Raw genomic sequence first — 12,231 nt, 5'->3', positions numbered from 1 at the left:
TGGGTCCGTCCGGGATTTGAACCCGGGACCACTCGAACCCAAAGCGAGTATCATACCCATTGACCAACGGACCATGTATGTAACCGAAACATGTTCAACTCATAGTCCAACCTTGCAATCAGTTGCATTTAAATAGTCAATAGATTATTTCTGCAAAAGTTGGGTCCGTCCGGGATTTGAACCCGGGACCACTCGCACCCAAAGCGAGTATCATACCCCTAGACCAACGGACCATGTATGTAACCGAAACATGGTCAACTTATAGTCCAACCCTGTAATCAGTTGCATTTAAATAGTCACTAGATTATTTCTACAATAAGTTGAGTCCGTCCGGGATTTGAAACCGGGACCACTCGCACCCAAAGCGAGTATCATACCCCTAGACCAACGGACCATGTATGTAACTGAAAAATGGTCAACTCATAGTCCAACCCTGTAATCAGTTGCATTTAAATAGTCACTAGATTATTTCTGACAAAGTTGGGTCCGTCCGGGATTTGAACCCGGGACCACTCGCACCCAAAGCGAGTATCATACCCCTAGACCAACGGACCATGTATGTAACCTAAACATGGTCAATTCATAGTCCAACCCTGTAATCAGTTGCATTATAATAGTCACTACATTACTTCATCGAAAAGTTGGGTCCGTCCGGGATTTGAACCCGGAACCACTCGCACCCAAAGCGAGTATCATACCCATTGACCAACGGACCATGTATGTAACCGAAACATGTTCAACTCATAGTCCAACCTTGTAATCAGTTGCATTTAAATAGTCACTAGATTATTTCTACAATAAGTTTAGTCCGTCCGGGATTTGAAACTGGGACCACTCGCACCCAAAGCGAGTATCATACCCCTAGACCAACGGACCATGTATGTAACTGAAACATGGTCAACTCATAGTCCAACCCTGTAATCAGTTGCATTTAAATAGTCACTAGATTATTTCTGACAAAGTTGGGTCCGTCCGGGATTTCAACCCGGGACCACTCGCACCCAAAGCGAGTATCATACCCATTGCCCAAAGGACCATGTATGTAACCGAAACATGTTCAACTCATAGTCCAACCTTGCAATCAGTTGCATTTAAATAGTCAATAGATTATTTCTGCAAAAGTTGGGTCCGTCCGGGATTTGAACCCGAGACCACTCGCACCCAAAGCGAGTATCATACCCCTAGACCAACGGACCATGTATGTAACCTAAACATGGTCAATTCATAGTCCAACCCTGTAATCAGTTGCATTATAATAGTCACTACATTACTTCATCGAAAAGTTGGGTCCGTCCGGGATTTGAACCCGGAACCACTCGCACCCAAAGCGAGTATTATACCCATTGACCAACGGACCATGTATGTAACCGAAACATGGTCAACTTATAGTCCAACCCTGTAATCAGTTGCATTTAAATAGTCACTAGATTATTTCTACAATAAGTTGAGCCCGTCCGGGATTTGAAACTGGGACCACTCGCACCCAAAGCGAGTATCATACCCCTAGACCAACGGACCATGTATGTAACTGAAACATGGTCAACTCATAGTCCAACCCTGTAATCAGTTGCATTTAAATAGTCACTAGATTATTTCTGACAAAGTTGGGTCCGTCCGGGATTTGAACCCGGGACCACTCGCACCCAAAGCGAGTATCATACCCATTGCCCAACGGACCATGTATGTAACCGAAACATGTTCAACTCATAGTCCAACCTTGCAATCAGTTGCATTTAAATAGTCAATAGATTATTTCTGCAAAAGTTGGGTCCGTCCGGGATTTGAACCCGAGACCACTCGCACCCAAAGCGAGTATCATACCCCTAGACCAACGGACCATGTATGTAACCGAAACATGTTCAACTCATAGTCCAACCTTGTAATCAGTTGCATTTAAATAGTCACTAGATTATTTCTGCAAAAGTTGGGTCCGTCCGGGATTTGAACCCGGGACCACTCGCTCTAAACGAGTATCATACCCCTAGACCAACGGACCATGTATGTAACTGAAACATGTTCAACTCATAGTCCAACCCTGTAATCAGTTGCATTGAAATAGTCACTAGATTATTTCTGCAAAAAGTTTGGTCCCTCCGGGACTTGAAACCGGGACCACTCGAACCCTAAACGAGTATCATTCCCCTAGACCAACGGACCATGTATGTAACTGAAACATGGTCAACTTATAGTCCAACCCTGTAATCAGTTGCATTTAAATAGTCAATAGATTATTTCTGCAAAAGTTGGGTCCGTCCGGGATTTGAACCCGGGACCACTCGCACCCAAAGCGAGTATCATACCCCTAGACCAACGGACCATGTATGTAACCGAAACATGGTCAACTTATAGTCCAACCCTGTAATCAGTTGCATTTAAATAGTCACTAGATTATTTCTACAATAAGTTGAGTCCGTCCGGGATTTGAAACTGGGACCACTCGCACCCAAAGCGAGTATCATACCCCTAGACCAACGGACCATGTATGTAACTGAAACATGGTCAACTCATAGTCCAACCCTGTAATCAGTTGCATTTAAATAGTCACTAGATTATTTCTGACAAAGTTGGGTCCGTCCGGGATTTGAACCCGGGACCACTCGCACCCAAAGCGAGTATCATACCCATTGACCAACGGACCATGTATGTAACCGAAACATGTTCAACTCATAGTCCAACCTTGCAATCAGTTGCATTTAAATAGTCAATAGATTATTTCTGCAAAAGTTGGGTCCGTCCGGGATTTGAACCCGGGACCACTCGCACCCAAAGCGAGTATCATACCCCTAGACCAACGGACCATGTATGTAACCGAAACATGGTCAACTTATAGTCCAACCCTGTAATCAGTTGCATTTAAATAGTCACTAGATTATTTCTACAATAAGTTGAGTCCGTCCGGGATTTGAAACTGGGACCACTCGCACCCAAAGCGAGTATCATACCCCTAGACCAACGGACCATGTATGTAACTGAAACATGGTCAACTCATAGTCCAACCCTGTAATCAGTTGCATTTAAATAGTCACTAGATTATTTCTGACAAAGTTGGGTCCGTCCGGGATTTGAACCCGGGACCACTCGCACCCAAATCGAGTATCATACCCATTGCCCAACGGACCATGTATGTAACCGAAACATGTTCAACTCATAGTCCAACCTTGCAATCAGTTGCATTTAAATAGTCAATAGATTATTTCTGCAAAAGTTGGGTCCGTCCGGGATTTGAACCCGAGACCACTCGCACCCAAAGCGAGTATCATATCCCTAGACCAACGGACCATGTATGTAACCTAAACATGGTCAATTCATAGTCCAACCCTGTAATCAGTTGCATTATAATAGTCACTACATTACTTCATCGAAAAGTTGGGTCCGTCCGGGATTTGAACCCGGAACCACTCGCACCCAAAGCGAGTATTATACCCATTGACCAACGGACCATGTATGTAACCGAAACATGGTCAACTTATAGTCCAACCCTGTAATCAGTTGCATTTAAATAGTCACTAGATTATTTCTACAATAAGTTGAGTCCGTCCGGGATTTGAAACTGGGACCACTCGCACCCAAAGCGAGTATCATACCCCTAGACCAACGGACCATGTATGTAACTGAAACATGGTCAACTCATAGTCCAACCCTCTAATCAGTTGCATTTAAATAGTCACTAGATTATTTCTGACAAAGTTGGGTCCGTCCGGGATTTGAACCCGGGACCACTCGCACAAAAAGCGAGTATCATACCCATTGCCCAACGGACCATGTATGTAACCGAAACATGTTCAACTCATAGTCCAACCTTGCAATCAGTTGCATTTAAATAGTCAATAGATTATTTCTGCAAAAGTTGGGTCCGTCCGGGATTTGAACCCGAGACCACTCGCACCCAAAGCGAGTATCATACCCCTAGACCAACGGACCATGTATGTAACCGAAACATGGTCAACTTATAGTCCAACCCTGTAATCAGTTGCATTTAAATAGTCACTAGATTATTTCTGACAAAGTTGGGTCCGTCCGGGATTTGAACCCGGGACCACTCGCACCCAAAGCGAGTATCATACCCCTAGACCAACGGACCATGTATGTAACCTAAACATGGTCAATTCATAGTCCAACCCTGTAATCAGTTGCATTATAATAGTCACTACATTACTTCATCGAAAAGTTGGGTCCGTCCGGGATTTGAACCCGGAACCACTCGCACCCAAAGCGAGTATTATACCCATTGACCAACGGACCATGTATGTAACCGAAACATGTTCAACTCATAGTCCAACCTTGTAATCAGTTGCATTTAAATAGTCACTAGATTATTTCTGCAAAAGTTGGGTCCGTCCGGGATTTGAACCCGGGACCACTCGCTCTAAACGAGTATCATACCCCTAGACCAACGGACCATGTATGTAACTGAAACATGTTCAACTCATAGTCCAACCCTGTAATCAGTTGCATTTAAATAGTCACTAGATTATTTCTGCAAAAAGTTTGGTCCCTCCGGGACTTGAAACCGGGACCACTCGAACCCTAAACGAGTATCATTCCCCTAGACCAACGGACCATGTATGTAACTGAAACATGGTCAACTTATAGTCCAACCCTGTAATCAGTTGCATTTAAATAGTCAATAGATTATTTCTGCAAAAGTTGGGTCCGTCCGGGATTTGAACCCGGGACCACTCGCACCCAAAGCGAGTATCATACCCCTAGACCAACGGACCATGTATGTAACCGAAACATGGTCAACTTATAGTCCAACCCTGTAATCAGTTGCATTTAAATAGTCACTAGATTATTTCTACAATAAGTTGAGTCCGTCCGGGATTTGAAACCGGGACCACTCGCACCCAAAGCGAGTATCATACCCCTAGACCAACGGACCATGTATGTAACTGAAAAATGGTCAACTCATAGTCCAACCCTGTAATCAGTTGCATTTAAATAGTCACTAGATTATTTCTGACAAAGTTGGGTCCGTCCGGGATTTGAACCCGGGACCACTCGCACCCAAAGCGAGTATCATACCCCTAGACCAACGGACCATGTATGTAACCTAAACATGGTCAATTCATAGTCCAACCCTGTAATCAGTTGCATTTAAATAGTCACTAGATTATTTCTGCAAAAGTTGGGTCCGTCCGGGATTTGAACCCGGGACCACTCGCTCTAAGCGAGTATCATACCCCTAGACCAACGGACCATGTATGTAACTGAAACATGTTCAACTCATAGTCCAACCCTGTAATCAGTTGCATTTAAATAGTCACTAGATTATTTCTGCAAAATGTTTGGTCCCTCCGGGACTTGAAACCGGGACCACTCGAACCCTAAGCGAGTATCATACCCCTAGACCAACGGACCATGTATGTAACTGAAACATGGTCAACTTATAGTCCAACCCTGTAATCAGTTGCATTATAATAGTCACTACATTACTTCATCGAAAAGTTAGGTCCGTCCGGGATTTGAACCCGGAACCACTCGCACCCAAAGCGAGTATCATACCCCTAGACCAACGGACCATGTATGTAACCGAAACATGGTCAACTTATAGTCTAACCCTGTAATCAGTTGCATTTAAATAGTCACTAGATTATTTCTACAAAAAGGTGGGTCCGCCCGGGATTTGAACCCGGGCCTACTCGCTCTAAGCGAGTATCATACCCCTAGACCAAAGGACCATGTATGTAACCGAAACATGGTCAATTCATAGTTCAACCCTGTAATCAGTTGCATTATAATAGTCACTACATTACTTCATCGAAAAGTAGGGTCCGTCCGTGATTTGAACCCGGGACCACTCGCACCCAAAGCGAGTATCATACCCCTACTCCAACGGACCATGTATATAACTGAAACATGGTCAACTCATAGTCCAACCCTGTTTACAGTCGCATTAAAATAGTCACTACATTACTTCATCGAAAATTGGGTCCGTCCGGGATTTGAAACCGTGACAACTCGCACCGAAAGCGAGTATCATACCCCTAGACCAACGGACCATGTATGTAACTGAACCATGGTCAACTTATAGTCCAACCCTGTAATCAGTTGCATTATAACAGTCACTACATTACTTCATCGAAAAGTTGGGTCCGTCCGGGATTTGAACCCGGAACCACTCGCACCCAAAGCGCGTATCATACCCCTTGACCAACGGACCATGTATGTAACCGAAACATGTTCAACTCATAGTTTTACCCTTTAATCAGTTGCATTTAAATCGTCACTAGATTATTTCTGCAAAAAGTTGGGTCCGTCCGGGATTTGAACCCGGGACCACTCGCTCTAAGCGAGTATCATACCCCTAGACCAACGGACCATGTATGTAACTGAAACATGTTCAACTCATAGTCCAACCCTGTAATCAGTTGCATTTAAATAGTCACTAGATTATTTCTGCAAAAAGTTTGGTCCCTCCGGGACTTGAAACCGGGACCACTCGAACCCTAAGCGAGTATCATACCCCTAGACCAACGGACTATGTATGTAACTGAACCATGGTCAACTTATAGTCCAACCCTGTAATCAGTTGCATTATAATAGTCACTACATTACTTCATCGAAAAGTTGGGTCCGTCCGGGATTTGAACCCGGAACCACTCGCACCCAAAGCGCGTATCATACCCCTAATCAACTGATTACAGGTTTGGACTATGAGTTGACAATGTTTCAGTTACATATATGGTCCGTTGGTCTAGGGGTATGATACTCGCTTAGGGTGCGAGTGGTCCCGGTTTCAAATCCCGGAGGGACCAAACTTTTTGCAGAAATAATCTAGTGACTAAATAATCTAGTGAGAGAAAAAAACAATAGTGAAGGCGTTAAATTGATTAACGCCTTCCACAAGCTGGTGGAGGCCGTCAAACAGGACGAGGAAGCTAAACAGCAGCCCCCCAGTAAAGTACGTATCTATTTAACAATAAATCTGCAAACCAAGTTTTTTCTAATTGTTTTATTTCTGATAGAAATTCAAAAAATGAGTTCGAGCAGCAGCAGCGGCAGCGACTCGGAGGGTAGTGAGAGGGAGGAACACGCGCAGGTAAACCGGTACTACACAATTGAGCGGCAGATTGACAAAACGAGTCGCAAATGGCACTGTAAACAAATCGATTTGCGTATAGCTTTTAAAAAATTGGATGACATCCCAACGAGAGATTTTTTTCGAATTTTTCGAAAAATTCTCGACGAAGTTATACGTAAATTAGTAACCGAGAATCCCGGGTATAATCGGGTTCGATTTGTTTTAAGTTCCCCCGGATTGACGACCCCCGTTAATATTAAATTTATAAAAATTGACAAATTCACCAGTAAGCGAATTATGCGCACCATCTATAGAGTAACGCAATCTAGTCGGGACTTTGTCTTTAATGGTGAAGATTTTCAGTTTGACATTATTTTTTTAAACCTCGATGCAAATATAGGGACATTGTACAAATCCATTAAAAATAGAACTTTGGTTAATTTGGATTATTTCGTTAAACAAAATAACCAATTTATTTTTATGGAGAACAATGATAACCTCTGTTTTGCTCGGAGTTTAGTTCTGGGTAAAGAGTTGGCCGATCGCAATTTTTATCAACAAAATAAGCAAGGCCCTCCCTTTAACCAGAACAATTTTAAAAAACTGAAACGCAATAGTGCCCTTCAAGGTAATATTGCGAAAATCTTGCACCGAAAAGCCGGCGTCCCCGAAGGTTTCGTTACTCTAGAGGATATTCAAAAATTTCAAAATTATTTAGCTCCTCATTATCGGATCGTGATAGTTGATGCTGCGAATAATTTTACCATATTTTTCAAAGGACCCCAAGCTCCTAAATTTATCTATCTCTTAAAAATTGGCGACCATATCCACCCCGCGAAAACTTGGCACGGCATGATGGGGGGTTGTATCTCTTGCGATTTATGCCTGAAATCTTTTTACAAATATAATTTGTTAAAAGAGCATAAATGCCCCGAGGATACAAAACCCTATATATGTTTTCGGTGTCATATGTTTTCATACCGAAGAAAATCTTAATTACATTGGCGTCATCCCTGAAGCTTCGTACTTTAACGTGGCTCAAATGAAAGCCAATGATTATCGGGATTTTCAAACTTGGTACGCGTCAATGGAAGGATCTATTTACAACATCAAAGAGGAGCTTATTAAATATTGCATTCAAGACTTCAAAGTCCTAAGACAAGGCGTCGAAGCTTTTAGAAAAATTTACGTAGATCTAACAAAATTAGACCCTTTTTGCTTAAAAAATATTACTTTGGCGGGTGCTTTAACCACTATTTATCTTAACAATTACTATAAACCTTACAGCATGGCTATTGTTCCTTCTAACGGCTATAACGCAAAATTTAATCACAGTCAGATTAGCTTAAAATATCTCGCTTGGGTGGAGAAAACGGAAAATATAAAATTGCGAACGGCTTTAAGCTATGGCGGTGAATATCGGGTGGGTCGCTATTTAGTCGACGGCTATAGTGAAACTCCGCCCAAAATCTACGATTTCCACGGTTGTTACTTTCACGGTTGTCCATGCCAAAAACTTAATGCCTACATTACCCAACTTAAAGCCAGCAACAGATTTCTGTACGAGCGGACTCTAGATAGAGAGCTGTTCATTAAAGAGAAGATGGTCGGGTATGAATACACTTCCATCTTTGAGTGTCAATTTGCTAAGCTTTTAAAAGAAAACGCCGAAGCAAAGGCTTTCTGCAAAAGTTTAACTTTTCGACCTCAAATATCAGCCCGTAGCGCTCTCTATGGGGGACGAACGGAAAATTTTGTTCTTAACTGCCACGTGCAAGGTGAGGAGAAAATTTTCTACAAGGATATTATTTCTTTGTATCCGAAAGTTTGTCGCGATTGTCCGTACCCTAGCGGCCACCCCATAATCTATAACAGAGATTTTGACAAATCGCCAGGGTGGTATTTTGGCGTTATGAGTTGTCGTCTGCTGGCCCCTCAAGATCTCCATATCCCCTTAATTCCCTTTCGCAGCGGTGGTAAATTAGCCTACGCCCTCTGTCGCACGTGTCTAGAATTGCGAGCGGAAATCTGCGATCACACTGTCAATGAACGGGCTTTCGAATCAGTCTGGCCAACGGTCGAAGTCTATGCCGCTATGGAGCATGGTTATAAACTCCTCGATATATTCGAGGTTTACCATTATCCAAAAACGGAATACTTCTTCGCCCAGTACATGACTGATTTTATCGCCTTGAAAGTGAAGAATTCCGGATTTCCCGCTCACGCGCAAACGCCTCTGCAAAAAGAGGCGTATATCGCTGATATAAACAAGAATGAAAAGCTCTCGCTGACGGTGGCGGATATTCAATCAAATCCTTCCCTGCGTAATATCGCAAAAATTAATTTAAATTCTCTTTGGGGTCGCATGGCGCTAAATACGGGAAAGATTCGCAGCATCTTTATCAACAATTATTACGAATTGATACGATACGCGAGCGATTACACTCTGGAATTAGTCGACTTACGGCCAGTTACGGAGTCGATCGCCCTCTTATCGTACAAAGCCAAAAGCGATTACATTCTAGACTACAAACTGGGGTCTGCCATCGTGGGGAGCTTCGTTTCTTGCTACGGGCGACTCGAATTGAACAAGATGCTGCTTCAATTGGACCGCGCAGCTTTGTATTGTGACACCGACTCCATAATCTACCGCCATCTACCGGGAGAGTTTGACATTCCAACTGGCAATCATATTGGTTGCTGGGCGGACGAACTCGGCGGTGATTATATAACTTCCTTTTGTAGTACCGGTGCCAAAAGTTACTCGTTTCGCACTAGCAAAGGAAAAGAAGTCAAGAAAATTAAAGGGTTGACGTTAAATCGAGAAAATCTGGAAAAACTTGACTTTGAAACCTTTGAAAGTGTAGCGATGAATCCGGAAAAGGAAGTTACAGTCAATGTCCCTTTTAATTTTAAACGGGATAAATACAAGCTGCAGCTAGAGGCCGTTAAAATCACCAAAAGATTTCGCCAAACCTCGAATAAGAGATTGTTGAACGCCGATTTGACAACCAGTCGACCCTACGGTTTCAAAGAGTCAGCATCCGCTTCAACATCTCTCGCGCATGAATTACGAGGCTAGGCGAAGACATACTTTCGAGGGCTTGTGGGAATCTTGCGTTCCTATCGAAGCCCTGGCCAAAGACGGTTTCTATCTTGCAGATGTAGAAACACAGACGACGCGCTGCGCCTTTTGCGGCATTGCCCTGTACCAGTGGCGTTGCACGGACAGTCCATCGAGGGAACATCGCAAGCACAGTCCATCGTGCGCGATGGTTTCCAAAAAGCCGTGCAACAACAAACCACTGCGGCAAGGGTTTCCCGACTTCCCGACCAACGATGGCACGGATGTTTGCGACTATCTGGTTCAGACATGCCCAACCACCAACGAAGAGCGGTCGGGAACCGAAAAAGTGCGCGTGCGCATCCATCCGTCGTGTTCGCTACTGTAGTGCGTGTTTACATCCTACCACCCTCCGAGTCGCGCGTCAACTTTAACCTCCTCAACGCCCAACGCTTCCGCCAGCGTTGTCTGGAATTAGAAGAGAAACTTTTTAAAAAAACAATTACTTCATAGGGGAATTTTTTTTTTGGGTAAAAGGGTTTCGTTTATATTGTTTAAATATTTTCTAATTTGTGTTTATTAAGGGTCTTTGGGTTTTGGGTTAATTGTATTTTTGATTATATATATATTATATATATATATATATATAAACTGTTAATTAAAATAAAAATGTTTATTAATCAAGATGAATCCAGCCGAGTCAGTCTCGCATTCTTTAAAGTTCCAAACACCCGCCCAGTTTCTAATCGTGGGGCCAACGCAAGCGGGGAAGAGTTTTCTTTTAAGTAACTTATTGCAAAATCATCAGCTTATGTTTGACCCACCGCATAAAAAGGTTATTTATTGCTACGCCGCCTGGCAGCCCAACTACGAAAAATTGAAACAATTGATTCCGGGAATTCAATTTATTCAAGGCTTGCCAACGGCCGATCCGGATTTTTGGGAAACTCATCGCGATTCTTACTTGATACTAGACGATTTAGCTAGTCAATTATTTAAGCAAACTCATATTGCCGATTTAGTGTGCGTGACGTCGCATCATTTAGGGTATACAGTCATTATTATTACTCAACAACTGTTTCCCAAGGGTAGCCAATCGCGGATAATTTCTCAAAACTCTTCCTATTTTATAATAATGAAAAATCCTCGAGATGTCGCCTCTATTAGGTATCTAGCCCAACAAATAAGTCCAGATAACCCGAAGCGTATTACGGACGCGTACAGACTAGCCACTAAAGAACCCTATAGCTATTTGTTAATTGATTTAAAACAAGAAACTCCGGAAAATTTACGATTAAGGTCGCGAGTTCTACCTCACGAATCACCTATGTATGTCTATGTCGATTAAATTTAATTGTCATTTGAATAATGGCCCCACGCATTAAACGTCGATCAGCAAAACGCTCCCGACTCGTCGTAGCGCGTCCCTCAGCCAAGTTTGCCAAATTTGTCCCTTATTTACAGAGTTTGCGTCAAACTAGCTGTAAACAACGGCGAACCCTCTTAAACAATAGTAGCGCGCCTCAATTAAAGAGCATTCAGACAATTTGTAAGAATTTAAAGGGCGGGGGTATTTATTTGAGTAAAGACCGCAAGAAAAAGCTAGCAAAGTACAAGAAAATTATTAGACAACTCGGATCAAGTACCTTGTCGCAGAAAAGCAAAAAAAAGCTGTTGTTGCAGCAATCAGGTGGTTTTCTTACGACGTTGCTTGCAGCAATTTTGCCTTCAATTGTCCAAGCCATAGCTGCTAAACTATGAAACAAATGGTGCTTGTGCCGGCTAGCACAGTAACTTCAACAGCTGCCCAAGAACACTCGGCTTTGGACCGAGAGATTGATGATATTTTAAAATCGCCATTGAATGCCTACGATAAATTATATAAATATTTAGACGCTTTTAAGAAATATTTAAGTATCGAGAAACAAATTCCTTTACCTAAATTTGAGGTCGTAACACAGGCAATGCCAAATGTCCAAACGCCGCCATTACTGGTCACCCCTAAAATGCCGCCGCGAAAAAAACAATTGTCATGGCCGACTTATGCCCCGTCATCACCGACAACAAGCACGTCGGCCAGTTCTTTTACTACGCCTAAACGAACCGAGCCTCGGCAAAAGGTTTTTAAAAGCGAAACGGCTGT

At 42.9% G+C, this 12,231-nt stretch overlaps 14 non-coding genes across 14 annotated transcripts; 1 reads left to right on the top strand and 13 right to left on the bottom strand.

Moving 5' to 3' along the window:
* Positions 1-161: 161 nt before the first annotated feature.
* On the bottom strand, positions 162-233 carry TRNAP-UGG (transfer RNA proline (anticodon UGG)). The gene has a single exon. It is a non-coding gene; the product is annotated as a tRNA-Pro (tRNA).
* A 249-nt stretch (positions 234-482) lies between these two features.
* TRNAP-UGG (transfer RNA proline (anticodon UGG)) lies at positions 483-554 on the bottom strand. Its single transcript has one exon. It is a non-coding gene; the product is annotated as a tRNA-Pro (tRNA).
* A 570-nt stretch (positions 555-1,124) lies between these two features.
* TRNAP-UGG (transfer RNA proline (anticodon UGG)) lies at positions 1,125-1,196 on the bottom strand. The gene has a single exon. It is a non-coding gene; the product is annotated as a tRNA-Pro (tRNA).
* A 570-nt stretch (positions 1,197-1,766) lies between these two features.
* On the bottom strand, positions 1,767-1,838 carry TRNAP-UGG (transfer RNA proline (anticodon UGG)). Its single transcript has one exon. It is a non-coding gene; the product is annotated as a tRNA-Pro (tRNA).
* A 407-nt stretch (positions 1,839-2,245) lies between these two features.
* Positions 2,246-2,317, bottom strand: TRNAP-UGG (transfer RNA proline (anticodon UGG)). The gene has a single exon. It is a non-coding gene; the product is annotated as a tRNA-Pro (tRNA).
* A 409-nt stretch (positions 2,318-2,726) lies between these two features.
* TRNAP-UGG (transfer RNA proline (anticodon UGG)) lies at positions 2,727-2,798 on the bottom strand. Its single transcript has one exon. It is a non-coding gene; the product is annotated as a tRNA-Pro (tRNA).
* A 1,051-nt stretch (positions 2,799-3,849) lies between these two features.
* On the bottom strand, positions 3,850-3,921 carry TRNAP-UGG (transfer RNA proline (anticodon UGG)). The gene has a single exon. It is a non-coding gene; the product is annotated as a tRNA-Pro (tRNA).
* Positions 3,922-4,009: 88 nt separating this feature from the next.
* TRNAP-UGG (transfer RNA proline (anticodon UGG)) lies at positions 4,010-4,081 on the bottom strand. Its single transcript has one exon. It is a non-coding gene; the product is annotated as a tRNA-Pro (tRNA).
* A 568-nt stretch (positions 4,082-4,649) lies between these two features.
* Positions 4,650-4,721, bottom strand: TRNAP-UGG (transfer RNA proline (anticodon UGG)). The gene has a single exon. It is a non-coding gene; the product is annotated as a tRNA-Pro (tRNA).
* A 249-nt stretch (positions 4,722-4,970) lies between these two features.
* On the bottom strand, positions 4,971-5,042 carry TRNAP-UGG (transfer RNA proline (anticodon UGG)). Its single transcript has one exon. It is a non-coding gene; the product is annotated as a tRNA-Pro (tRNA).
* Positions 5,043-5,130: 88 nt separating this feature from the next.
* On the bottom strand, positions 5,131-5,200 carry TRNAL-UAG (transfer RNA leucine (anticodon UAG)). The gene has a single exon. It is a non-coding gene; the product is annotated as a tRNA-Leu (tRNA).
* A 250-nt stretch (positions 5,201-5,450) lies between these two features.
* TRNAP-UGG (transfer RNA proline (anticodon UGG)) lies at positions 5,451-5,522 on the bottom strand. Its single transcript has one exon. It is a non-coding gene; the product is annotated as a tRNA-Pro (tRNA).
* Positions 5,523-6,252: 730 nt separating this feature from the next.
* Positions 6,253-6,322, bottom strand: TRNAL-UAG (transfer RNA leucine (anticodon UAG)). The gene has a single exon. It is a non-coding gene; the product is annotated as a tRNA-Leu (tRNA).
* A 364-nt stretch (positions 6,323-6,686) lies between these two features.
* Positions 6,687-6,758, top strand: TRNAP-AGG (transfer RNA proline (anticodon AGG)). Its single transcript has one exon. It is a non-coding gene; the product is annotated as a tRNA-Pro (tRNA).
* Positions 6,759-12,231: the final 5,473 nt, after the last annotated feature.

The sequence above is a fragment of the Phalangium opilio genome, unplaced genomic scaffold (genome assembly GCF_054372755.1).
Source record: "Phalangium opilio isolate 3A_F unplaced genomic scaffold, DU_Popi_V2 ptg000088l_1, whole genome shotgun sequence".
Taxonomy (NCBI): domain Eukaryota; kingdom Metazoa; phylum Arthropoda; class Arachnida; order Opiliones; family Phalangiidae; genus Phalangium; species Phalangium opilio.
Note: the sequence above shows the minus strand (reverse complement) of the source record. Positions and strands in the feature narration are given on the sequence as shown.